Source organism: Pteronotus mesoamericanus, unplaced genomic scaffold (assembly GCF_021234165.1).
Source record: "Pteronotus mesoamericanus isolate MK-2021 breed Mesoamerican mustached bat unplaced genomic scaffold, CSHL_Meso_final contig_73, whole genome shotgun sequence".
NCBI classification, from domain to species: domain Eukaryota; kingdom Metazoa; phylum Chordata; class Mammalia; order Chiroptera; family Mormoopidae; genus Pteronotus; species Pteronotus mesoamericanus.
This window is the reverse complement of record NW_026555245.1, coordinates 29,465,684-29,493,487: the sequence shown is the minus strand read 5'-3', so window position 1 is coordinate 29,493,487 and position 27,804 is coordinate 29,465,684. Positions and strand designations below refer to the sequence as shown.

The window sequence follows — 27,804 nt, the reverse complement described above, 5'->3', positions numbered from 1 at the left end:
TGAAATAACTTTAACAGACTAATTTTTGCAGCAAGAAAATTTATTAAAAATTTCCCCTTGAAACTTATTTCCCACGGAATATTCCAGTTTCTTTGTGTGGTGGATTGCTCATGTCACTGAGAAGATCTCCTGTTCAAAGATTATTGTGGCTTTAAGACCTACATATTCTGGAAGAGAAGTAGCTTCATGTATCAGTGGGTTTGAAAAGGAGCCGTTACTCAGTCAGGGCTCACTCGCTCTGACTTCCTCTAATCGGAGAAAGAAGACTGGCTCCTCCCATCCCGCCAGTCCTCAGGCCATTTTGTTCTTGCCATGTTTTTTATGGCCATGCTGCCTTAGCACATGGAAATAAGGCTAGTGGTGGAGAAACCACAAAAGAGGCTCAGAGTCATATGTCATTCAATGCAAAGTAATTGGTGGTGGCGGTTGGGGGTGGGAAATCTATATTCATTATTGGTTAAAAGGAGGAAGCATGAGTCAACAGACTAGTTTCTCTTGGTCTTATTACTTTGATTGCCATTTCCTGGACGGTAATTCCTGTGAATCTTACCGAATATAATTTCCTTAGTCAGCCAAGAAGACAATGTTGGTTTCAGCCACTTTGTTATTGTTCCTCTAAATAATTAGAGATTACTGAAACACTGTTCCTTTCCCAGTATTAAGAAAATGTACATATTCAGACAATAGATGGCAGTGTTTCCACAAATTTTAATACTGCAATAGCTCTTAAAGGAAGCCAGGTACACAGCCATCCTGTAGCTTGCCGTGATCGTATAGTGGTTAGTACTCTGCGTTGTGGCCGCAGCAACCTCGGTTCGAATCCGAGTCACGGCAGGAAGAGAGGAAGCTTTTGGAAGAGAACAACACTAGTCCCAAGTTTTACTCCATCAGAATAACATTTTGCAACCGGACATAGAATAATGAAAATCAATAAAAGAGATATCACTATAAATATTTTAAACTTCAGGCAGATGACATGCATAGGGTAGCTTTATTTAGGAACTAATCCTGTTGCAAGTATGTTGTATGTGGTTTTTTTTTTATTTGCATTGACGGATAATATGATAAAACTGGAGTGTAGTGGGCATGTAATTATTATTAATTACAACTACTTAAGCTCTGCTTTGAGCGGACTCATCAAGTCTGCTTGCTTTTGAGCCTTGCCAGGGCTGTACAGTAATAACAACCCTGAATTATTTGGAAAGATGTCAGCAGTAGATGTGGAAATCCTGTTTAACCAGGCATGAATTGTTGTTAGGAGGTTTTTTTTCCAGGATGACAGAGAGAAAATGAACTGTCCCTTATCAGTAATTGCAGGAAACATTTTGTTTCTATGATATGAACTGGCTGTAATTTAACTTTCCTGCATCATTGGATAATGTAAGAAGCCAGTTGTTGCTCAAAACGAAATTCTCTGAAGTGGGCATTTGGGTCTGATAAAGGGCAAATTATAAGTAGACAATGGGGCTTGAGCAATAAATTATATCCATATATGGTGAAACTTTTTAAATGACATTTTCCAAAAGACTGGGGTTTGTATTATAAATGACTAAATGTTGAATTAATGTGAGGAACATGGCTTTAATGGGCCTTTCTCCAGGACTTAAAAACATGAACAATACAGTATGAAAATGTAAAATATAAGTATATTATAATGAGGTTTACTGCTCTGAAATTATTGCCCACCATATTTTAAATAAGGAATCCCTAGAATTTGCATTTTAATGCCTCTAGCCACTGTTTCATGGATGGCCTAGCAAAAATTCATGTTTGTTATTTATGTAATCCTAAAAACAAGTTTAAATAAAAATATGTGCTGAGGGCAGGGACAGAATCTATTATGTTCCTCCGAGTTAGTGAATTCTTAGAAATAGTAGTCTAGAAAAACTGAAACATACAAGTACAAAGCCTTCCTCTTCCAAAAAACAAAAACAAAACCCCAAACAAACCCTAAAACAGTTTGTTTGACTGTAAGCCTGAAAAATCAGCCTCAGAATATCATAAGAAGAATGTATTTATTATTTCATCCAAGGCTCACTCTTGAGACCAATTTTTATCCCGGGGTCTCTTCTTGCTATGGCTTATTCTCTAACCACCCTGAGATGTTCCCCACAAATTCTGCCTCCCCTTCTCCAAAGGGCCTAGCGTGGGCTCTACCTCAAGTCTGCAAGGTCTTTTTATCTGGCTGGTACTAATAATGCTTCTAAGAAGACAACTGAATTGCAGTACAGAATAGAATAGATTAAAGTAGAATAAGCCCATCCAAGGTTATTTGTATTTTATTAGGAGACTTAAAATGCAATGAATTTATTATTTGAGGAAGAAAATTGTGTCAGTCAGAATTTAGTGGTTGCAAGTGACAGAAACATAATGTGTCCTGAGTTAAAAAGAGACATGTACCCTGACACTTGTAAAGAGAGCTTAAGAAATAATTGGAACTGGGTTATTGACGATGACAAGGACACACTCTCTCCATCTCATCCTGCATTTCTTTCGAATATTACCTCTATTTTCTCAAACTAACTTCTATGTGACAGAAAAAATGGTAGCCAGCACCAATTCCTACTCTTTATACCTTGCAGTGTTGCATCCTGCAGGAAAGCCTCATAGTTACTGCTCAAAAAATCCTGGAGAAGGATCTGATTGGCTTGGTTTTGGCCAGGTGTTCATCGCTGGACCAATCATCTCTGTCCATGATAGAGTCATACAGCACAGAGAGAGCCCTACATTTGGCTTGAGGCCAGTGCCAAAGCGAAGCCATTGCCAGCCTTGGAGCCACCTCATTTGTCTCCCTGGGAAGTTTTATCCATTGCATTACTGAACTACACCATTTGGTGACGCCAGCTTCCACAAACCCACGTGTTCAGTTTCCTAACTATTAACCTATTAACTTTTTCACTGCCTTGTGAAAAATGAAAAGCTGTCCATGGGGAGGAGGATGTGAGGATATGATAATTAATCTAGACCCAACTTGAGCTTAGGGACACAGTCAGAGCAACTGCTTGAACAAAGGGAGCACTTCATGTTCTGTCTCCTCTGCCTCTGCCAAAGACAGTTTTTCTCCCCGTGGATGGCTGCTCTCCTAGCCTGGCCAGGAAAAAGTGAAAAATCATCTGACTCTGCTAAGAAAAACCCATGTGAACTTGGGTAAGTTATCTAAGCTCTCAGAGAAAAAAAGGAGGGGAGAGTTAAAGCAAGAATTAAAAGAATAATATAAAAAACAAATAAAGAACTATATAGAGGCACACAATTAACATACAACACTGTCACCTAGTAGATATGTAACAAATAATATTTATTCTTATTATTCCAAGACTGCATAGTGTCCTCATGCTCCACCCAGCCTCCGCTGGTAGAAATGCTAGAGTGAGATTTCTATTAAGAAAAGGGTTCCTTGCCATGGATTTCAGAAGTTAAATATGTGATAGACTCTAAACCAAGGGTAGCACAAGTCAGAATCTACTGAATGGCCAGGTCCTTGTCCAAGTTTGCCATCCTGGTTCAGTCCCTCTTCACATGGTTACCGTGACCAAAGGTCATATAAATCAAAGGTTGTTTTCATCAATGAAGAGTTTGTTGACATTGGGTGTCCTATCTGTCTTCTTGCTGCTGTTAAAATATATTGGATTTTTGTTCTAAAACCAACTTTATATCAGGTTGGTTTTCAGAAATTGTAGAGCCTGAGTTGTCAGAGGAAATTAATTATTATTTTTAATTACATTAACTTTGAGGCAATTTCTGCGCTTAACCTTTTTAAACACTTCATAAATACTTCAACAGACTCCATTCTTGTTTTCATGTTGACATTGTCTACATTTTATACTAAAGCCATGGTGACTTGGATATAACCTTTCAGTAATCATCTCTCCAAAATTTCAGGAACAATATAAAGCATTTCAGGGAAAAGGTAAGCCATTCACAAACTAGGTTCCCTGACAGATTATTAACATTAATGATGAAATGTTAGAGTGCTAACCAAATCCTTGTTTTGATCACATGGCTTTGACATCTATAGTTTTCACCAGTCAACGATATTGCTATCCCCTGGATTTGATCATTCAGATTGTGAAATCGTTCACTCATTGACAACTCAGGTAGCTTTTTTTTTTTCCTTCTTCTTTTTGGGGTCAATTAAAAGAGCCAAAGAAGTCTTAATTCTCTGTACAACCTATTACTTTATTTCCCTCATGTTGGTATCACTGAAATGGTCTATTACTGTTTTCTCAAGCAAAAAAAAAAAATACTTATTTTACCTAAGTAACTGTAATTGAGTAACTAAATTAAAAATTCAGAAGTACATATGCTGGCTTTATTGCCATAAGCTTATGGCTTCAGCTGAGTGCCTCTTTCTTGCTCTCTACAATATAGTAGGGCAGAATTATCTTCTTAATCTCCACCATCATCCTGTTGAATTGAAAAGAGTTTATATTTAAGTATTTTCTGTCCATATTTCAGTGAGTTTCATAAATAAAAAAGTTAACATTTTTTTGATCAAGTCATAAATTAAGCAGCCTAAAATAAATTAGTAATAAAATGAGTATTTCTTAAAAACCAGCATCTATCTACTCCCTAATTTATAAAGAATATAGTTTAAGTTTGTTCAATAAAAATATATAATAATGCATAGAAAATGATTTATTAGAACCTAATCGGAATGGATTCCCTTTCAGGGAGCAGTGCTGGGCAGAAAGGACGGGTGGGGCTGTTGCTGAAGGCCTTGTTGTGGGGGTAGGGGGTCTTAAGGCCAGCTCACTGGAGCAGTAGTGTCCCCAGGGATGGCAGCTCATGGTGACTTCGCAGAAAGAGAGGACTTATCCATTAACACCTGCTGCAACTTCATTCACAGGATCTAAGCACTGAGAGATGATATAGATCATGTGTGGACTGTTCATTCTCTCTATAGTTCAGCCAACAGGAAAATAAGACACTGAAGGTCCTTCCAGTGACCCTACATGTTCCAAGGTGTTGTTACTTATCTCAATCATGTCACCCTGAAAGGCTGATATGTGGCAATGCCTGGAAGCATGGGCTTTCCAAAGAGGGAACTGACAGAGGAAAATTCCCACAAAAGTTGAATCAGAGAGAAAGGTTTTCCTGACAGACCGGATTCAAATTTCAACTCCACCGCTTCTGAGAGCTTGACTTTGGACTTGACCTCTTTGTGCTTTGCTTCATTAGCAAACAGGGAGAATATGAGGGTTAGGTAAGGTGATGTACATCTATTGAATCTTGATGACGATGACAGTGTTCCCCTTCCCTTCTGTCTTTTCCCAGAAACATGATCTTTGTTCTCTGTTGTTTGTGTGGACTTCCCAGCATTCTAAAGTCAACCAAAAAAAAAAAAAATTAATGCTTGGGTTCAGCCTCTGGTTGGCGGCAGCTTAACACACTTATGCCTTCACCTAAAGCTCTGCTATTTGATTTAAGGTCATGTTGCCCCTAGAAAGGTGAACATGTGTTTTCCAGCTCGTTTGATAATAGCAAAAAGCTAGGCAGGGAGGTCACGGTCAAACGGACTGAAGATAAACATAAATTGCCACTAGATGGCACTGCTTATCATAGTTCATCAAAGACAAGGGACTTTATTTTCCATGCGCCCCCCACCCCTCCGCGTCCCCCCCTTTTTTTTCCTCAAGGGTTTCCTGGCCCAGGGTGTCTGCAACTGGGATCCTAATCATACCTGAACTCTTCTGTTCCCTAAAGGAAGGTTCTATTTTCACCATACTATCATCAAGATCTGAGGACCAAACTCCACCTACAAGCAAGGGAATTGCCTCAACAATGTTGTCTTTATTCACAGGAGATTTTAAAAGAATATATTGTATTGGGATGTCAACGTTCAAAGTCTCTGAGGCAGAAAATTCCATTTCAAAAGAAAGTGTGATTAATGAAGCCACATAAATCCTGTAGATTTATGTAGAGACTGGAGTAGTTTCAGGAATCACACCATACAAATCAAAGAAGCAGGTTTTTCTACATCCTCTTTCACTTTCTTTTATTCTCATTTCCACACCATCTCATCCTTTCCTTCCTTCCTTCCTTCCCTTTCACAGCTTCTTGAATATGTTCATCTCAAACTCCAAACAGGAGGAGACTTGATCAGAAATCCTAAATGCAGCTGGTTCAAGCTCTCACCATGGCCATTTCTTCTCATTCTTTCCCCAAGAGAGCCGAGGACAGGGTTGAGGCTGCAATTAACTCGCACACTTCACAGGCTGCTTATAAAACCTGAATGAATTCTGAAACTCCATTAGCTCAGTATTAGCATATTAGTATAAGTGTCTTACTTAAAGAAAGCCTAATTTAAAAATAATGTAGATCTTTACTGAAAGTTTTCTAGAAGGGGGGGTGTGCAGGAATGTTTGAGACTGCCTCACAAAAAAAAAAAGTAGTCAAAATTCTGCTTCAGACATTTCTCTGTCCCCCTCAAATTTCCCACTTATACCAGCTTCTGACTGTGCCCCTACTGTCTTCCAGGGTCTCCAACCATCTACTCTTTTATTACCTTCTTCTATACCCTGTTCACATTTGCTGTCCTACGCATAAACTTGGACTCCCCACTCCCCATCATGCTGGGAGTCCCCTCTGCCCTCTGACAGTAGTCTCCTCTGGCCAGTTTAACTGTCTACTTCCAAGAATGAGTCTATTACCCGGAGAAACACTGTAGATATGATACCATGTTGTCTAGTGTCTTGGAGTGTAGTCTAGTGATTCAGCACATGCGCACTGAAGCCAGATTCCTGTGTTTAAATTCCAGCTCCACAAATTACTTGCAAAGTGACCTTGGGCAAGTTACTATGCTTCTTTGGGCCTCAATTTATTCATATATAAAATGTGGGTGATAATAGTATCTAACTTAAAGGGTTGTTGTGAGTAGTGAATGAGCTAGTGTAGGTAAAGCACTCTGGTTCAGAGGAAGTACTAGATAAGTATTCACTATGACTATTATTATTATTGTTGTTAGTGTTATAACTATTTATATTATCATATGCCAGGTATAATGGTAGGTAAAGGGAATATTAGAGTATACAAAATAGACAATATCATTGTCTTCTTGGAGCTTTCAGGGTAATGGAAGAAACAGAAGTCACCTGGCACTTGCAGCTCAGCATAAGATGATGAAGTCGGAGGCCATAGGTGTGCTAAGAGTTCACATAGATAGTTAGCCCCTGACTGGGAGTCTAGAGAAAGCTCCCCTTTGGCACTGAGACCTAAAAGGGCTTAAGAAGTAGTCATTTACAGAGATGCACTCCTCTCTCCTGGTTTTTGTGGGAAGGGCACAGCAGAAGGGAGGGAACCTTGCTCCCATCTCTCCTGAGTTTCAGCATGCTTCCCATGCAGTGCCACCTGAAGGAAACCCAGCACCACTTTGCAACTTGAGGGTTTTATATCTGCAGGAGCTGTAAGTGGCTCACGACAAGGCACATATCAAAGCAGTCAGAGCAAACAGATAAAAACGGATTTATTTCTGATTGTCCTCCTGGGCACTCCCGAAAATACCCAGTCATCTCTTCAGCTAGAGGGATGGGGAAGGGAGGCAGACATTCTATGATATCTGGTAGGCTTGAGGAATCAGCTGGGATAGAAAATATAAAGACCTGTGCTCACTGGGAAAGGCACCCCCCCAACGCCAACTTGTAAGCCATCATAAAATAACCAGTTTTTTTTTTCAGTTAGCAAACATGTACTAAATGCTCACAGCGTAAAATATGGAGATGCAGTAATGGAGACAAAGAAAGTTCTCATGAGCTTACAATCTAAAGGAAAAATAAACATGCTTAAGTTCATTCCAACAAAATGTGTCATTATAAAGCCTTGTGGGAACACAGCACTGGGTATAGAAACTATAAAGACATGACAACCTACATCTGGGCTACGGAGATTACAGTGCTAAAAGGGGACCGGATCGCAGGATGAAAGCAGGAACAGGAAAATCATTTAGAGATTAGCAAGATTATCAAACTATGAATAAAAGACTCTTTTTTCTTTAAGCCAGAAATTGTCATATAAATTTAAGACTGTTCCTGAGTCACAGCTCAGGAGGATCTGGGAACCCTCACGGACAGGCTCATGTCTTCTTTCTCCCAGACACTGTCACCTTCATTTCCAAAGCATCCCCAGGGAAGAAAGGCAAAGGAAAAAGAAAGAGAGCAGTTGAAAACAGATGGAGGAGATACAGAAAAGAAAGCACATTGTACCTATAAAGAAAGGTGGCTGCCACCAAACTCTCCAAGGAAGCCTCATTTTTCTTCCTTTAACCAAAAAGAATCCCCAGGTGAGATTCCCCTGCAGAGAATCAGTGGACATGCAGAGGTTGAGTATTCTTCTAAATGAATGAAATTAGACCTCTGCGGGGAACTAGCTCATGGTCTGGTAAGACAGACAGCCGAACGAGCCACTATTACAGTAGTACACAATAAGCTTTCAGTGAGCTATGGCAAATCCTGCAGTTTGAAATAAAACCAATGCCTGGGGATTAGGTGGGCCCAGATAAGCTTTGTGAAAATATATATTAAAAAGAAAAGATATTCTGAAATGTCTGAAATTTCAATCACACTAAAATTGAAATGTGCAGAGAAATGTAGCCTCTTCATATTTTTTTATTTTCAATCCGACTTTTCTTACAAGCCCCACCTCATGGATGGGCAGGCAGGAAATAGCGACCTGTCCAATTCAGTTTCAACTTTAGTCCAGTCCCAAACTGTAAATATCTCCTGCAAGTAAAACTAGTCTCTTTGAATCGTGGTTTAGTCTTAATTGTTTCAGCCCTATTTTTCCAAATTCTCTGCGAGATGGACTTGGGTACACAGTTAGGGCAGGCAGCGGGGCTTGCGTGATTCTGTTGGAACAGAGTGCGGGGCTCATAGGCCACACAGTGCCGCTGTATTGCCCTCTGCTCCTGCTGGTACAAATACTGAAGGCGGTGCTGGTGACCCCTGTGCTTTGTCTTCTCTCACTTTAGTCGGGGTTAGTGGCCCTTCCTGGCTGACTCAGCCTCATCCTGGCTCTCTCAGCTGCTAAGGATCCCCAGAAGCCCTGCCACATGACCTATCTGGCCCACAGAAAATTGGCTGAATCTCAATTATCTGCCTTTCGAGTGCTATAGGAACTTGTGGGTGCAATGCAGAAACATAGGGCAGACCAGTAAAACTAATTCGAATGACTCTCCCTGTCCACACCACAGGCTGAACCACCAGGTCTCTGAGGTAGGACACTGGGGGACTGGAACATTCCTTATATATCCAATTTTCCTCCTTCTTCTCTAGCCAAAGGCTCATATGAGAAAACTGGGACAAACCTAATTCCACTTCCACCTTCTATGTCCCCAGTTGTTCCCTTCATGCTGCTGGCACAGGAAACAGTGGGCTTCCCTCCTCCACTGCTTCCTCTCTCTACGTACATGTCCCTTGTATAAAATTCTACCCAGATCACCAAACTTAACTCCTAATTATGTCAACTTGGAGCTAAAGGAATTTTAAAAAATCCTTTCCCTCTCCCTAACGCCTGTCTCTTGCCTGTCATCTCGCTCAAAATGTCAAGAACCCACCACCAGAGCACAGCCTCTGGGCCAGTGAGCCCTGTGGCTCAGGTCTCAGAGATGCAGTGAAGCAACGCTTTAATAAGGAAATTAAATTTATGTCTTTAACATTTACAAAGAGCATGTCAGTTTTAAGATACTAGAATTGTATCTTTGTCTTCTAATTGGGTAGTCCAAGGAATGTTGTTTTGCCAGTCGCCTCTGGGTAAACTGCGGCAAGTGTTTCAAGCTCAGATAAGTTTCGGGAATGCTGAGTTAAACCAAGTTCAATAGGTTTATTTAATGTGAAACCATCAGAGCCTGTAATATGCTAATATGTCCTGTGAATTCTGATATGTTCTTTCCCAAACTTATTTCACCATGGGACACTTGTTTTATTTCATTTTTTTTTTTTTTTTTTTTTTTTACCTCTTCTGGGACAGCGTTCTATGGAATACAAGAGTGAAAGGTGCTGAAAATCCTTTGTCCCGAGAACCAGTGTCTACCTCCATTCCTCCACCCCATCTTCATCACGTGAGCAAAGCCAAGTGTCAAGGCAAAACTGTTTCAGTATCTGATTTGTTTCCTAACTGGGCCCTTTCTGTACTCCCTTAGGCCCTGTGCTTATTTATTTAATTTTTTAACTAACACAGCTGTGACACCAGTGTCATGAGCATAAAGTACCTGGGAGTTAGTCAGTTGGAGACACTAGAACTTGAAAGTGTTTATCTCAAAGTAAACAAGCAAGCACAAACCCCCTCTGCCAGAAGGGCAGATAAAAGGGCCCATTGCCTGGGCTTCTCTGGGAATTCTCCCGGGGAGATGCTCTCCCGCCTGAGCTCTCCTGGTGAAGGGTGGGAAATGGATGATGGCTCAGGGTGAAGGAATGCAAAATAAAGATCTTTTGACTTTCAGTATGAAAATACATATGGTGTAAGATTACGGCGCAGTTCCCAACCATCAGAAAGAATGCAAATGTTCCCCGCGTGGCCTGAGCAAGGAAAACAGAATCTGAGGAGACAGAAAATCGGGATCAACAGGAAAGTTCTGGCAAAACTGTTTTGTAGAGAACATAATAACCTTAAAATAGGTTCCCTAAAAGGGGAATTACCTAGGAAAAATAATCGAATCTCAAGGGATATAGATGAGTTTTTAGGGAGGACAATGATGGATGAGAGGAAATGGCAGGAGAAAACCGTGGATGGCCAGGATAATGGGCCCAGTGACCCTTTTACCTTCCTCAGACTTTTCTTCTGTTCTTGTGTAAACAGAGAAGAGGCCCAGCTCGACACACAAAGTAAAAAAGGGGGAAAAAATTGATATTTCACGTGCAGCCACATGTGGGCTGAAAGTATAACTCATAAAGGAAAAAATCAGTCCCATTGTACATGCCTGTGTAAGGGGGATTGATTTACATGAGTAGCTTTAGCATGAGAAAATATCCTGAGCGCACAGGAAAGGAGCAGGGAGTTCCAGGGTTGCAGAGGAATCAGCTGTGACTGGCCACTACGTGCTTTCATGTATAGGGGCAATGAAGTGTACTCTTTGTCCCTAACCCCATCGCCACTCTGGTCCCCACAGGTGTCCTTAAAACAAAGCATGAAGTATGTATTATTTTCTAAGTCAATCAATCAAAACTAGTTATATTGGTAGCATTCTCTGAATTAAACTGTAATATTGCCATTGGCACACTTGTTCCACAGGAAAGAATCAGTAGATATAGGAATGGTAATGTGAACTGCCATGAATTCATGTTGCAGTAAAATAAAATAAGATCAGATCAGATCAGATCAGGTAAGGTAAAGTAAGGTAAGATAAGATACCCATAGCAAGGCTACTCTTGTTGGGAATCAGGAACTGTGGAAATGCCTCAGGTGGAGAGACTCTGTAGTATCATTGTTTTATATGTTCAACATCCTTCCCAGGTTTCTTCCTGCCTCCTGCTTCCCCCACAACACAGGGTTATGGCTGGTGGGACTAGGAAACAACCTCTCGTTCTCAGCTTCAGAGATGGTCACTGTCCTTAGGCTGGGCCAATTTAGGGCCATATACGTCTAGCCAAAGCGATTAGTTGGAGGTGTGAACACATGCTGATGCTGAGTCAATCGGAATTCCGTGGAATGTCTTGAGATGAAGGGGAGAGACTATTGCCTCTGGGCCTGCCTTTCCAAGGTTTGGTTTTATGAACCTATTGGCCTATAAGCCTTATTGCCTGTTTAAACTTAAAGTAGTTCAAGTTGGAAGTTTATCCTCTACAACTGAAAGACCTCCAAGTAATACAAGGACCTTGGCAGAATGAGAAATATCCTTACTTTCTTTTTCTTACTTCAAAAGAATGTTTATAGAAGGCACACTACATGCACAGTCAGAAATATGGTGGTGAGCAAACATTGGCTCTATTGACATTCACATTCTGTGAGATTATGGTCTATTGGGAAGAGCAAGCATCCAATGACTGCTAAAAATTAATGAGTTTCAAGTGTTCAATGCTCTATAAAGAAAAGTAGCCAATAACCAGAGGCCTCACATCTGGGTAAGAGGCAACAAAGTTTCCACAAGGAAGCAACCGTTAAGCTGAAGGATGGTCAGAGTTTAGTCTCATCTTCAGGAACCAAAGTCTCTTTTGCCATTTTAACCCTGCATAGCATAATGGTTACCTAAGTTTAAAAATGCCTTTTTTGTTTTTTCGACTAATTGAGCTGAAACAGCCTGTTTATCTGATAATATTAGTGGGAACATAAATTTTCCTGTACTTTGCTTATTTCCTGTAACATTATTAAGTACCAAATGCATGATAAGAGAAACTTTTGATCTGAGTAAAATGAAGTATTAGGTAGAAGAGTGGGACAAATAGCCTTCAATTAAAAAAGAATGGCCATTCTGATTCTCCGTGAATGAATCATCTTTGGGGTCTTTTATATCAGTAAAAATTCTGACATATCTGTAGATTTTTACTCAATCAACTATCATGAAACTATAGAATAACTGGGTATGGTTTGGTACAAAAAAATATGTACTTTTGTTGAAAATAAACTCTAAAGGTATATCAAAATGAATCTGAGCTGCTATGCAAATTAGCACCTGGTCAATCCAAGCGCCCTTTGCTTTGTTGAAATGTTTCCAGTTGTGATGGATTCAATGTCCATTGGTTTGTAGCAGGTAATTTACATTTGTCAGCTCTCTTTCGTATGCAGGTATGATAACTCATATTGAAAGCCCATCTTATCTCCCTCAGTGGAAGAGCTAATCTGATTTACTGTCTTATACTGTATGCTGTGCATTGAGAAATGCACTGAGGGCTAGCATTCAGTATCCTTACTTCCAGGTAGTTTTTGAATGACTTGTGTTCATGTGTTTACATTTTATCTCCTGAAAGAATGTCTGTACTCTTTGAAATCAGGGACGAGGGCTTTGATGCCTCTTCAGCCTTTGTCTATCACGCCCAAAGCATCTCATCCAATATCAGTATTAGTATCAGTATTAGATAATTATTTAACAAATATTTATTGAGCTTGTAACATGTACCAGACACTGTTCTAGGTTTGAGAATTTGAAAAATAGAGCAACGTTTATTTCAATTAATGTGACTGTTATTTATCTTACCTAACACTTGAAAAAAACAGTCAGCTAGGAAAAAAGGGAAGGAAAGAAAGAAAGGGAGGAAGGAAGAGAGAAAAGGAAGAAAGAAAGGATGGGAAGGGAAGGGCCTTCTTCTCTATATTTATGAATGTAATAATTATTTTATATGGTGCTAAGTGGCTTTTTTTTTTTTTGCATAAGACTCAGAGTTTTAAAATTATGTGATAGTTTTCTGCAACAAAACAGTTGAAGGCAGGAAATCAGTGCGATTTACTTATAATTAATTTAAGATTAACTTAAAAATGAAAAAATAGGCTTACTCTCTGTAATGCTGCTGTTGAACTGTCTTCTAAAAGCTTATATAATTAGTGGAAGCATGCTAATTGAATTATGGCAATTAAGTCAGGCTTGAGACCGAGGGTCCCTTCTGAGTGAGGAGGTTGTAGCAATTCTGGAACCCATTCCCCTCTGTTAGAAAGTTTCAGGATTGTGTCTCACCCTGCCCCTCAATACTTTAGCGACCATGGCATAGCCAAATCTTGATTTCTCATGTGTTAATTATCTACTTTGTGGGTTTGCTGAGCCTTAGGTTTTCCCCCTCCTTTTTATGGGGTTACCAGGTTGTCAGCATTGATGGGTAGGCTGGAGCCACGAAGAGGTCACACAATTTACAATTGTTGTTTTTAATCCTAAATATCTTCCCCAGTAAAAGATAAGGTATGTGGGTGAGGAAATGAAAATATTTGGGGGATCAGTGTGGAGAGAGTGATTATCTTCTCAGCCTTTCTTTAGTAATGTTATTGTTGATTAAAGCATTGAGAAAATACTGAAATAGGAGTTCACATGAGTTTGGGGCAGTTTGGGGACTATACTTGTCCACGTTAAACATTTTTTATAGATGCTTTTGAATGAGCTAGCCATGTCCTTAACCTGATACTAATAAACGGAGTAGCCTTGGGAAATTTCCTTCCTCTCTCCGGGACTACATTTACTTTATAAAATGAGATCACCATGGCTCCTTTTAACTCCCGAATTCTTCAGTTTTTCATCTATTCACAAAGCCGGTGCCATGTTTTCCAGGATTGTGAATATGGGTTGTCAGCCTCCTATGTCCTGGGGTGATAAAGCCATGCGGGCAGAATGTATGCCCGATAAACAAAAGGACAGGAAGTATAGTTCGTGCCATTTAGGACTGTCAAAAGTGAGGGTCAAGGGTTGTAGTTTCCTCCAGAAAAAAGGGAAGCTAACAGAGGAGGGATGGGCGGACCATGCTATGATGTATGGAAACAGCAGTTTTGGGGAAGCTGTGAGCAGTGCCAGCCGCAGAATGTTCGGGGCTTGGTGTAAAATGAAAACATGAGGCCCCTCGTTCAAAAATTAAGAATTTCCAAATGGCAACAGAAGAGCTTTAAACCAAACATAGAGTCCTCTACAGATTGGCCCTGCCTGTGGGCCCGGCTGGGAGGGATTAATCCTGTTTCCCAGGGGTTGAAATCACAGACCCCTCCCCTCCCTGGGGCCCCGAATCTGCAGGGCTCACTTAAAGTCTGCCTTTCATTCTGTGCTCCGTGTCTTTCTTTCTTGCCTTTTTTTTTTTTTTTTTTAACAGTGCTGTTAGCTGTATAAATATTTTACAGTTCCCCTATGAAAAGTTTCCAAGGGGCCCATGTTAAGGGAAAAAAAAATCTTTGAAAGGATTTTTTCCATAGCAATTAAAACCTTTCAAAGCACCGAGGGCTCCCTAGTCTCACTTTAGTGCAACAAACCTCTATTTTTTTGCCCAGTTTGGATGGCCCTGGGTCTGAAAATAAGCCAGCCTCTTTGTTTGGTGACTTTGTGGGTTGCCGATAGACATTTGGAATTTAAATTCATTAGATACATGGCAGAGCTGGGGATGGAACCGGCGGAGGGTTTAGGAATGCTGGGATCAGAAACTCTAACCCCTATTTCCTGTATCTCATTTACAGGGTAAAATGACTATAAATCAACCTAAAGTTCATTTTGGCTCCCCAGATGAAGTCAAATGTACACTCTGACTTATGCATATACCATTTTTAGTTAACGCACCAATAAAAATAATTGTGCAAGCCTAAATTTGGAAGTGTTCCCAGCGTTTATGACAAAACTTAATAAAGCCAAGCACATTGAATGTAATATGGGAATTTTATTGAAATGAAATTAGTCCATCATGTAAGCTCCGCATTTTCCTCAGATTTCTTGGACTTCATATGAGAGCTCTCCTGGGGACCCTAATAGGGTCCTGCAAAAATTCAAGAATGGTATGTAGAGACACGGAGTTCAGACCACAGCTCTGCAGTGGATGGGATGGCACACTCTGAGTTTCGACGCAGCAAACCACACATACTTTCCCAAGCGTGCTCCCACTCCCTTCACCCCAAGGTCTCAGCAGCAGATATGTTGTTGGGATTTTCCTCTGAACATGGGACTCCTGGAGAGATGGGGGTGGGGGTTCACTTGTAATTCTAGTAAGCATGGTGTGTGCCAGAGACCTATTACGCAATTTCCTTGGGGAACCAGCATGGCAGCAGCCGTTGCGTATGTCCATACAGTTTGATTGCTGGACCATATTTACGGATGGAAGCCTGGGGGCTGTGGGATGCTTTTATGGCCACTCAAAGGAGGAGGCAATATTTGTACATTTAAAATTTAGGGTTGGGGGTAAGGGCATTTGAGTGGAGGAATTCAAGTTTGATATGGATTATGTTTCATTTATAGTGGTTTGCAAACTTTAATATGTACATAAAAACTTCCTGGGCTATTTGTTTAAAAAGCGAAATCCCTAGGCCTCGCCTCAAGAGATTTTTATTCATGACATCCATGGCTGAACCTAGGAATCTGTATTTTAAACAGTGCCCTACATGATTTGACACAGGCTATCCAAGGATCTTTATCTAAAAAATAATGCTATCAGATTGGTTGCTGACAACAAATAACAAACTTCAATATATTTAATCACTATAAACTGGATGATTGTGCCCCCTTCCATCCAAATTCATGTGTTGAAACCTATCCCCTAAGGTAATAGTGTTAGGAGGTGGGGACTTTGGTAGGTGATTGAGTCATGAGGGTGGAGCTCTCATGAGAGGAATTAGTGCCCTTATAAGAGACGCTCAGAAACCTCCCTTGCCCCTCTGTCCTGTGAGGACACAGTAGGAGGGCAGCCATGTAAGCACCAAGAATCAGTTTCTAACTAGACACTGAATCTGCCAGCTCCTTGATCTTCAAATTCCCAGCCATAGTTTCTCTAAAACTATGAGAAATAAATTTGTTCATTATAAGCCATCCGGTCTAGTTTATGGCAACCCGAACTGACTAAGACATTACTAAGTGTTTATTTTTGAGGTGTTACTATGTGCTGAGCAGAGGGAAAGGTCTGGATCAACTCTTTCATTGCATTTGGACCACCTTCTAGATAGTTGTCTAGCCTATTTTTTAAAAAACTCCTGGGGCAAATAGTTCATGTCTTCTTTTTATAGCTTGTTTCACTGCCTTATGGTCATTACCATTAAGATTTTTTTCCTTGGTCTATACAAATTCCTTCTTGCTGAAATTCAACTCTATTCCCCCCTGTTTCCTCTACAGAAAGGGTAGAGAATAATTGGATATTGTCTTGATAATGATCTTTCATGTATTTAAAGGAAGCTAGAGTTGTCTTCCCCACTAATTTACAGGCAGACAGATTTGCTCATGGTCAGGAACAGTTTCCATCCTTAAGGCTCCAACCAGTATGGCCATGGCTGGCTGTCTTAGGCCTGGACCTCGAACACCTCAACTGTCTGCTCGGATTATCTCCCCAAAGCCATTCTCGAAGGACTCCGGGGATTTAAAGATGTGTTTTGGACATTGACATCACCATTCCATAGAACACATGGAGAGAGCAGCCGTTTCTTCATTGGCCTTCACTTAAATTGATTTTTTTCCTATTTTCCCCCATCTTCTCTAAGTTTCATCCCTCTAATTAATAGACAATTAAACCTTGCCTGACCTCTGTGGTTAGACCAGAAAATGAATTGAGAAGTTTGAATGGAAATTGCGCAATGCCTTTTCCTCTCTGTGACAGTGATGGACAGCCTCCGAGGTGGCCTCCTGCTGTTCATGCTTTGTGTAATCGCCTCCCTTTGAGTGTGTGCAGGGCCCGTGACTTGCTTCTAATCAATAGACTATGGTAGGGGTGATGGGTTGTTATTCACATAATTATAGAAAACTCTGTCTGGCTAACAAACACACCCAGAGCTTCTCCTTGCCGGCCTGATGAAGTAAGCGGCCGGGTTGGGAAGCCCATGTGGCACGATGGATGACCTCTTGGAGCCAGGGCAGTCTCCACCACCAGCCCGCCGGGAATGAGGGCTCCCAATCTTACAGCTGCAAATAAATGAATTTTGCCAACAACCTGAGTTAGCTAGGAAGCAGATTCTTCTCCAGTCAAGCCCTCCCCGGAGAATGCAGTCCGGCCAACAACTTGATTGCAGCTGGTGAGCCCCTAAGCAGAGCACCCAGATAAGCTGTGAATATTCAGACTCCTGACCCATATAAACTGTGAGATAATAAGTATGTGTTGTTTGAAGTTGCTAAATTTGTGATAATTTATTACTCAGCAATAGAAAACTAATTGATTTTGATTTGACTTTCCCAGCAATAGATAGAGGGACGTGTAAAAGGCATCTTAGAGAAGTCCTCCAGAGAAACATTCAGCCAGCTTCAAAGGAAAACTCATGTTTATATCCTTGATAATATTTTGAATTTTGGTGGATCAGAACCGTGCTTGAAATCTACAATGTTTACATAAGAGCTATTTTCCCTTTAAAGTTAGTAATAATTACAATAACCATCATTTATTTAGAATGTACTAGTAGTCACACTTAGAAGCACTTCGTACATGCTAATTCATTTAATTCTCCTAAGTGTCCTATCAGATAGACAATATTATTAATCCCATTTCACAGATGAGGAAGCTGAGATCCCTAGAAGTAAGACTGTAAGAAGTAAGTGTTAGCTCTACTCTTAAGTGAATTTTCTAAAAAAAGGTGGGGAGAGCAGGGAGCAAAAGGCAAGAAAGGCTTTTGGCCTTTTGGTGTCCAATTATATTTCTTCGGGTCTTCATTTTTAGAAGTATGTCTACTGTTATGAAAACTGGATGTGGTATATGCCTCACAGGACTTCTGAGAGGGTCTGTGTGAATTCATCATAGAGCTATTTTACCTAACGGTAATAAAAGCACCAAGGAGATTTAAGTGAACACTTCAGTGATCCTATAAAGGGAGAAATGATGGAAGCTCAAATTCTTGGACCAACTAAGGTTTTTTCAGACCTGCTAAATCTCGGCAGGTCATTTGCAATATCTCTATTTTAGTGGCCTTTCCTGGCGTATTCTCCATTTTATTAATATTCTTTTTTAAAATGTAGAAACAAAAAACTGGGCTTGACATGGTCAATGAAGAACAATTTTGTGGCTCTCATGGGTCATGCTGTTTTTATGCATCCTGGAAAGATATTAAATTACCTTTGGAAATAGCAGCACAACATCCCAAGCTGGTAGGCATCCTATGATTTACTATTTGCTGCAGGCCTTAAATTTAATCAAGCATTCCCAAATTCTACTTACAGTTTATTTATTTCTTTTGGCCTGGAGAACCTTATTCAGATTCAGCTAACATGTTTTTAGTGAATGCAAGGGGGTAATTACTAGTGTCTTCATTTCGCAGATTTAAAAAACTGAGACTTGGGAAAGCGAAACTGCCTGTGGTTAAACAATCAGAGATAACAGATAACAGATTGGATGTCTAACTACCTTTCTCCACACGCAGGACCCTGTTCACAATACCGAGCTAAGTGCTATGCATTTCCCCAAACAAGGTTCTTGATGGGCGATGACAATGTGATGGGCTGTGCTTCTCTGGCCCCCATGTTCTTGAGCAGGTAGAAAAATTAAGTAAATTTATTTAAATTTGCCTGATCGTGTGCCCCCAAATGATGTGGTTTTTCAGAGCACTGGGAAGGCTTCACCTGCCCAAAAATGTGATCTCCATTCTCATCCACTCCACCGGAGACTTATCCCTTTGGATGTAAAGACGTTTTGGTCTTTATAAGTTTTATTAAGACTTTATCAACAGGTGATGAGAACATAAAACATGATTGGAGGAGGCAGTTCAGAGCCATCGGGGTTCTTTGAAAAACCTCCCACATGTACAGTAATGTGCCACAAAAGGACTTAAAGAAAAAAAGTACAGCACATACAATTACATACTGTACATAATATTCCGTAATGATAATAAAAACTATATTACTAGTTTATGTATTTACTATGCTGTACTTTTTATTGGTATTTTAGAGTGTACTCTTTCTATTCATTAAAAAATAAGTTTGCTGTAAAACAGTACACCACGTTATGCCAGCAGCAGCCTCTGACATCTCACGTTTATCATGTTTCTTTATTGCATTTGTTTCTTTTGTGCGTAATTTAATCTTGTGCTGTTTTTATACAGTAACATGCTATATGAGCTGGGAGCCTAGGAACGATGGGCTATACCATATAGCCTAAGTATGTGGTAGGCTAAACCAACTAGGTTTGTGTAAGTGCATTCTCTGATGTTGGCACAGTGAAACTGCCTAGGATGCAGTAAGCGGTGCATGTCTGTGTTCTCCCACTTAGAGATGGCAGCTGTCCGTAAGAGAGGCATGATTTGAGGGAAGAGGAGGGGTGGTTTATAATGTGTTCTCCTAGAGTGGGCAGGGCTGAGCCCTGAAGTCCAAGTGCCTGTCCTAGAACATTTGTAACCAAATACCCACTCCACTTAGAGCAGTCACTGAACTTTTAGCCTTCTCTTAACATTTTTTTTTAAGTTCCTAAATAAAAAAGTTTAAAACCCCTTCTCCCCACTCCTACTTTTGCTTTGTCCTTTGGTCTAGTTTAATTATACATCCCAGGCCCTAAGCAGGCCTTGAGGGGAGTGTCTCCACAAATCGACTCTCCTGTGTCTGAGGAATTGAAGAAACTCTTCCTTCCCACTTAGGGATGGTGTGGAGTAACCCACTGTGGCTGTAATTCTCTACTCGGAGTCCCGCTCCTTTCTCAGATCCCAGATTACCTCTCCAAGAGCCTCATGGCTGACAAGAAGGGAGTAGAAATTGACGCGTGAGGTATTTGGGAGGATGGCCAGTAACAACAGAAGAAGAGAGGACATGAATATTTATTGTGAATTTCTCATATGTGGAGAGAAAACCCAGCTTGATCTGTGCTGACTCATTCTTTAGCTGGCAGTTCTCATAGTGCTGTCTGAAACCATGTCTGCTATCTCATCCCACGTTATTCATTTGCTCAGTGACATTTATTGAGTCCCTATTCTGTGTTAAGCACTATGCTAGGCATGGGCATCCAACACTGAATTCCTTTCCTCAAAGGGCAAATGGTTCAGCGGAGCAGTCAAATACATGAATAAGTGATTTCAATTTAGAGCAGCGGTCCCCAACCTTTTTGGCACTAGGGACTGATTTTGTGGAAGACAATTGTTCCACAGACTGTGGTGTGAAGGAGATGATTTTGGGATGATTCAAGTGCGTTACATTTATTGTGCACTTTATTTCTGTTATTATTACATTGTAATATATAGCAAAATAATTATACAACTCACTGTAATATGGAGTCTGTGGGAGCCTTTAGCTTGTTTTCCTTCAACTAGTGTCGCTTTCTGACTTAAAACCTGCTACCAGATGCAGCTTAATTGTCACTGGCTGCTCACTGATAGAGTTTTGATATGAGTCTTTTTTTTTTTATATATGAGTTGTTTTTTTTTTATATAAAGCAATTGATTTATCACGGTCTCTGTGCAGTCAAACCCCACTCGCTACTAATGCTAATTTGTGTTTGCAGCCAATCCCCAGTGCTAGCATCACGGCCTCAGCTCCAACTCAGATCATCAGGTGTTAGATCCTCATAAGGAGCACAGAACCTAGATCCCTCACATGTGCAGTTCACAGTAGGGTTCACACTCCTATGAGAATCTAATGCTGCAGCTGATCTGGCAGGAGGTAGAACTCAGGTGGTAATTTGAGCAATGGAGAGTGGCTTTAAATACAGATGGCGGTTTGCTTGCTCACTTGCCTGTGGTGTGGCCCAGGGGTTGGGGACCCCTGATTTAGAGTAACAAATTTTGCGGGAATATATACAAAAACAACCTAAGCTCATATATTACTTATTTATTGCAGCATAAAAAATTACCAAAACTTGACAGCTTGAAATGACAAAGACTTATTATCTCATACAGATCCTGAGAGTCAAGAGTCAGGGAGTGACTTAGCTGGGTAGTCCTGGCTCAGACTCAGTCTTGAGGTTGCTGTCAAGATGCCAGCCAGGGCTGCAGTCATCGGAAGGCTCGACTAGGGTTGAAGGATCCCCTCCCAAGAAAGCTCGCTCATGTGTCTATTGGCCTCAGTTCTTCACCACATGGGCCTCTCCTTTGGTGCTCACGACGTGACAGCCATCTTCCCCAAGAGCCAAAAACCTCAGAAAGAAAAGAATCCACAGTGTTTTTACAAACTAGCCTTGGAAGTCCCTTACCATCACTTCTGCTGTATTCTATTAGTCATAGACCATCCCTGACACAATGTGAGAGGGAACTACACAAGGGCATCAGTACCGCAAAGGGGGCTTACTAGGGGCTGTCTTGAAGGCTGACTATGACAAGCTGTCCAGGAGCATCAGGGACATCCTCCAACGGAAACCAAGACCGCCAGGAGGGATAGAAATTGAGTCCCAGTGTCTTTCCATAGTTCATGAAGATTCATGATAATTCTCCAATTCACTACCAAGGGATGGTTGTTCCTGTCACAATCTTTGACCCTCTCTGTATAATTAAGATGGCCAGGTACCCCTATATCAAGCTCAGCTAGTCTAAGGCCTCATCATTTTCTGAGCCAAGAGGCAAGTGAGGTGTAGGATACGCTAAAATCTTTTGTTACTCTGAGTCTGCTTCCCTGCCATAACACCCCCAGCATCAGGAGCTTTATTTGAATTCTCCTAAGACCTCTGTAATAAAACAACTGATACATTGTATGGGTGGGTAATAAATATAGATATGTATTATTATTATTACTGATACAATTTTGAGATGAAGATGTTATCAGTCTAAGAATTAGGCTCCAGAAATATCAACCCAAATTGCTAATATCCAGTAATGTGTGTTCTTGAAGACATTTTTGTCTTTATTTCACAATGATTTTATGAGAAATAATTGAAGGTCAAGGATGTTTAGAAGATTTTTCAAATGAAGAGCATTTCAATATTTTCGCTCATTGTTACAACGCTGTCAAAAATGGAAACACATCTACATGAATCACAGTTCATTACCTTTTACTAAACAACATTTTTTAAGCATCAAATATAGGTCCAGAAAAAGTTGCTGACATGTGCAAGGTGTCAAGGGTAAGAGAACTTTAACAAAAGACTAATCCCAAGGACTGGTTATCTTTAAAATTGATATTCCCTGTATCAGCAGAAGAAAACAAATAAGGCCAGATTTTAAATTCATCATTTTCTCTGTGCATCTGTGATCTGAGTCTGAATTAATATGAGGCAAGCTCTCCTGGCCCCAGAGCCCAGGAGCAATGTCGCATTTAAGGAAAGGAAGCTGTTCTGTGTCCAAATGGCTGTGTGAGGAGGGTGGATGCTTCTCGGATAATAAGAGCAACAGCTACCTGAGGACTCAGAAATATGCACCCTCTCTCTGCTCATAACCTTCAACCTTTTTGTTTGTCTGACTCTTGGCTTGCAGCCACCACAATATCCAATGCAAAAATGTGCCAAAGGTGACTTGTACCTGCTCGTACTAGCCAATTGTTAAATTTTCAAGAAATATGCAAGCCACTTGTTAACATTGTCAGTATTAAAAATTAAATTATACAAACTTACAATTAAGTAATTATATTAAAATGGAAGCATAATAAACCCTCAAAACCTATTACTTCCTAATTATTTGGGTATGTGTTACTATTATCTATGTTCTGGAGGTTATTTATCTGTGGTGAGAACATTTATACCATGGATGTCAGCAAACATTACAAATCAAGGCTTTTTTTTTTCCTACCCAGAGAATCAGTAGTTGGACATTTACCAGCATATCACTGGGGACATCCTTTTATTACTCACAAGTTTTGTGGTAATACTTGAGTCAGATGGTTATTTTTAAACCCAGGTTTTGTCACTTAACAGCTATGTGACTTGGGCACATTATTTAACTTCTTTGTACCTTAATCATCCATAAGCTGGAGATAATATAGCACCTACTTCATATAGTTGCTATGAGGATGAAAAGAGTTGATATATGTAAAGCACTTTGGAACAGTACCTAAAACCTAGTAAGTGCAGGGTAAGTACTTGTGAAATATATAAAATAAATACTGTTCTATGAGTTGCTATTCCCCTCTTTGATTCTATCTCATTTGTTTCTCATCTCTCAAAATCTATGCTCTTCTTCTTCCATGCCAGTAAACATCCAATTTTGTTGGACACATGACTGTCCACAAGAAAGATTAGATTTCTCAACGTCCCTTGAATAAATTCTAAACAAGACAATATAAACGGAAAGATTACGTGACAGCTTCCAGGATTTTATCTACAACAGCAGTTGGCACATTTGTTTTGCCCTTTTTCTTTTTTATTCCGTCTTATATTCTGGTCTCTGAAATTTGGATGTGATGGCTGGAATTCAAGCCACCATATTCGACCACGAAGGAGAACACCAAACCCTAGAGGTGACAGAAATTAGAACAGGGAATTATAAAATAAATCAGTGATATTTGGTGACAAGAAAGATATAAAAAGTAGCTTGAATATGTTCAAAGCTTAGAATGAGAATGAAGATACACAGACTCAGATTTCAGAGGTCTTTAGAGCTAAACGTCAACTCTGAATGATCTTCCAGTCCAGATCACTGAAACCCAGCTAACATAGCTCATATTCTTGGAATTCTAGAAAATTCCATCTCCCTTAATGCCATTTACATCTTTATAATAAACCTTCATTACTTGAGCTAATATAATTGACTATTGCTTGAAACCAAGAGTAAAACTAACCAAACCTTATGGTTTACAGTACAATCATAAAAGGTAGAATTCTGCCCTGGCTCAGTGGATTGAGTGCCAACCTGTGAACCAAAGGGTTGTCAGTTTGATTCCCAGTCTAGGGTACATGCCTGGTTTGCAGGCCAAGTCCCCATAGGGGGTATATGAGAGGCAACCACACATTGATATTTCTCTCACTCTCTTTCTCCCTCCCTTCCCCTCTCTAAAACTAAATTTAAAAAAATTTTTTTTAAAAGGTAGAATTCTACCTACCTACCAATATATTTTGCTCATTAACATTTTTTCTGTGAGAACAAACGTACACCATAGGAACTGAGAACTTCTCTTTTGGAAATGTTCTAAATTCTATTGTGGTCTTTGGGTATCAGATTGTATTCTAAAGTACCATCTGTCCCTTTTCCATCTTGAGAAGGCTCTGAACTTTTAATTCCATGCTAGCTGGATTGTCATATATTATTCATAATCAATATCACCCTTGGGAAAAATTAAGGAGATGAATCTTGCTTCTCTTCTAAATTTTCTTTTGCTCATTCTCACCAAAGTTTACCAGGTGCATATACCTGATTACTTGTTTCTCAGTCATATTCCAACTGAATAACACCAGTAATATAGGATATTTTTCTCAATGCATTGCTAAACAGCTGGTCAATTCATCAGAAACAATGTTATTTGCATTGAGATATTGTCTCACTCTATTGTGGATCCCATTATTGACTCATATGGGGGTTTTGAACGGGTTCTCCCAGTTAAATCAAAGGGAAATTTAATATCTGTAGAATAGTTAGGTGTCAGAAATTGTGTCAAATACTATTTAATTTAAATGTTACAATGAATATAGCAATCAAAGTTTTAGTTGCAAACAAGAAAAACCAATTCTGGGCGACAAACACAAAAGAAATAAATTGAAAAGGTATTCAGAATCTCAAAGGATTTCCAAGAAGTTCACAGAACCAGGTTTGGAAATGTGCAGGAATAAAATAAAACACCACCGGTATATTGTTGCAAAACTGATATATTATCTGTATTAATAGAGAAACCATGAAATTTCAATGGCTAAAACTATACATATTTCTCACTCAAAGTTTAATTGGTGTTTGAAGAAAAGAAGGTGAAGCTTTGCTTCATACCATCACTAAAGAAGTTGGGCTGATGAGAACTTTAAGCATTTTTAACACATGACCCACAAGATAACCTTGAGACTCAACATTCTGTCAGATACACATCTGATATACAGTGGTGGAGCAAGGACAAAATAACTGGTGAATAAACATCCCTGTAGAAGAGAGAAGTACAGCAGTCATTGATATTTAAAGATGTTAAATTCTAATGGGCAGACTTCATGAAAATCCTGCTCTGAGTGTGAGAAGTTTCTAGAATAGACTCTACATCTACTTTCTGGCAGAAACTCTTTTGTCCATTGTTCTTCATGGCTACTGGCTCCATCATCTCAGAGCTTCTACTTTGTCATTTTCCTCCTTGACCACTTCAGATGTCTTTGTGCTATCCTTGCTGTCCTTGTAGGCTGCATAAGTTCAAAGCCTATATACAGCTGATAAATTTGGAGACATACAACTCATTTTGATACTCAAAGATTTATTTTAGTCCAAGCTCATGGTTTCTTTGGCAATATAATTCCCTCAAAAACCTAGTAGACTTCTAATCTATTTGTTTCCAATCAGCTTTATGTGTTAGTAACAATACCCAAAGTTCTTTCATAGTCATAATTCTAAAGGCTAATTTATGCTTTTGCTTCCTAGACCCCATGTCTCTTTCCAACACTGTGTGAGGTCATTGTTAGGCCTACATAGGAAGACCTCACCCTTGACTTGATCTTAGCTGCATGCTAAGTCTTATTCAATCTGATTTCTTACTGTGTGAGTTTTGGAAGCAATTTTTCCAACTTTTCAACACCTCTAGTTTCTGACATTGTTTCATTTTTATTTGAAAACAAGCCCAATTCTTTCCTGAGTTCATCTACTTTTTGCAGATTGCTACTAATATTCTGTTTTCCAACCCTTTCCCTGAAAGCCAGACAATTAGCATATACTTGACCTGTGTTTTGACTTATATCAAGAGGCAGTTTTATCAAAGATTTCACCACCGTATACATAGGTCTTTCCAGCCTCCAAACACCAGTTTTGTTGTCACTCACATTCTCTTTGCTAATCCCAAATCATGAATTTTAGGGTGTTGTTACAGCAACATTCCACTTCTGATACAAATGTGTATGTTAGTGAGGGAAACTTAGCTGCTATAAAGATAAACCCTGAAATCTCAACAGCATAATACCATAGAAGTTTATTCCTTATTTACTAAAATCTATAGATAAGAAGGCTCTGCTCCCTGCAGCCATTCAGGGAGCTAAGCTGATGAAGGCTGTGCTCCCTTCAGCACATGACTTCCAGGTTATTCTGGGCATTAGCAAATAGGTGGAGGCAGAGAGATTATGGAGGATCCTATGGAAGGTCTTTATGGCTTTCAATTGGAAGTGGCGTATATTTATTTTGACTGCAACCTATTAGCCAGAATTTAGTAATAAGGTCACACCTAACTCAGAAAAAATACTGAAAAATATAGTCCTACTCTATGCCCAGGAGGAAGGGAAAATGGGTGAAAAATTAAGCACAGTCTTTCCCATAAACTAAAACTACAGCCAATACTATGGCAAACAATAGGTGAGCGAGGGCTCCTTTGCTGTTGCTGCTGAGGCTGGACACTGAAGCTCGCACCGCAGATGCCTCCAGCATCACAACAGGATGCTGTCATTACATTGCCGCCCCTGGAAAGACAACGTTGCTGCTTATATCACACTGTCCACAGCCAGAGTGGGTTCTCCACAGTCCTAGTTTCTTCACGTCACTAGTTCCCAAGTCAAAGTCCAGAGCAAGTGTATCAGATTGGTTGAGCTTAGATCATGTAGATATTCTCACATTGTCCAAAAGACTGGGAAAACAAATCTCCATTTCTAGCTCATATAGTGCATGACAGACTCTGACCCTATTATAACTTTTGAGAAATTCTCCTAATAAAGATGGGGAGTCAAACTAAATCATAGGAGTCAACTGCATGGTAGAAATTTCAGCAAAAAAAATAGCAAGCTGGTAGGGAAGAGCATTTTTAACAACTGGGAAGTGACCTGAATATACACCTATATGGTCTTGGTTCCTATCCATCAAGAATTTTGATATTTTTGTCTTCATCTACACCTATCTTGTTTACTGCTCTATCCTCAGTGTCTAGAATAGTGACAAATACTTGATAGCTACCAAATAAATATTTATTGAATAAAAGATTCCTTGACCCAGTAAACATGCTTATCGATGCTTCTGTTTTTGGCTCTTTGGATCATTAGTAGAAACTGATAAAACCTAATGGCAATGATGATAGTAATAGAACTTCAGTGTTAGATACTTTGACCACAGCACAGAAGTGCCTCCTGCCTGATCTCTGGCTGTTGAAGCACTCAACTAGTTACGTGGTAGAGTTACAGGAAGAAAGGAAAGTGAAAACCAGAGACAGGAGGAAAGAGCAATAAATATGTCTGATTATTTTTAAGATTTTCTAAATTACACCTTTCTTAAAAGGCCCATGGAAATTTCAATTTGAAAATT

General features: G+C 39.9%; 1 protein-coding gene and 1 non-coding gene across 6 annotated transcripts in view; both read left to right on the top strand.

The window, feature by feature from the left end:
* Nucleotides 1-27,804, top strand: part of NFIB (nuclear factor I B) — a 434,847-nt gene that overhangs the window by 96,777 nt on the left and 310,266 nt on the right. The window lies entirely within an intron of this gene.
* Nucleotides 763-834, top strand: TRNAH-GUG (transfer RNA histidin (anticodon GUG)). Its single transcript has one exon. It is a non-coding gene; the product is annotated as a tRNA-His (tRNA).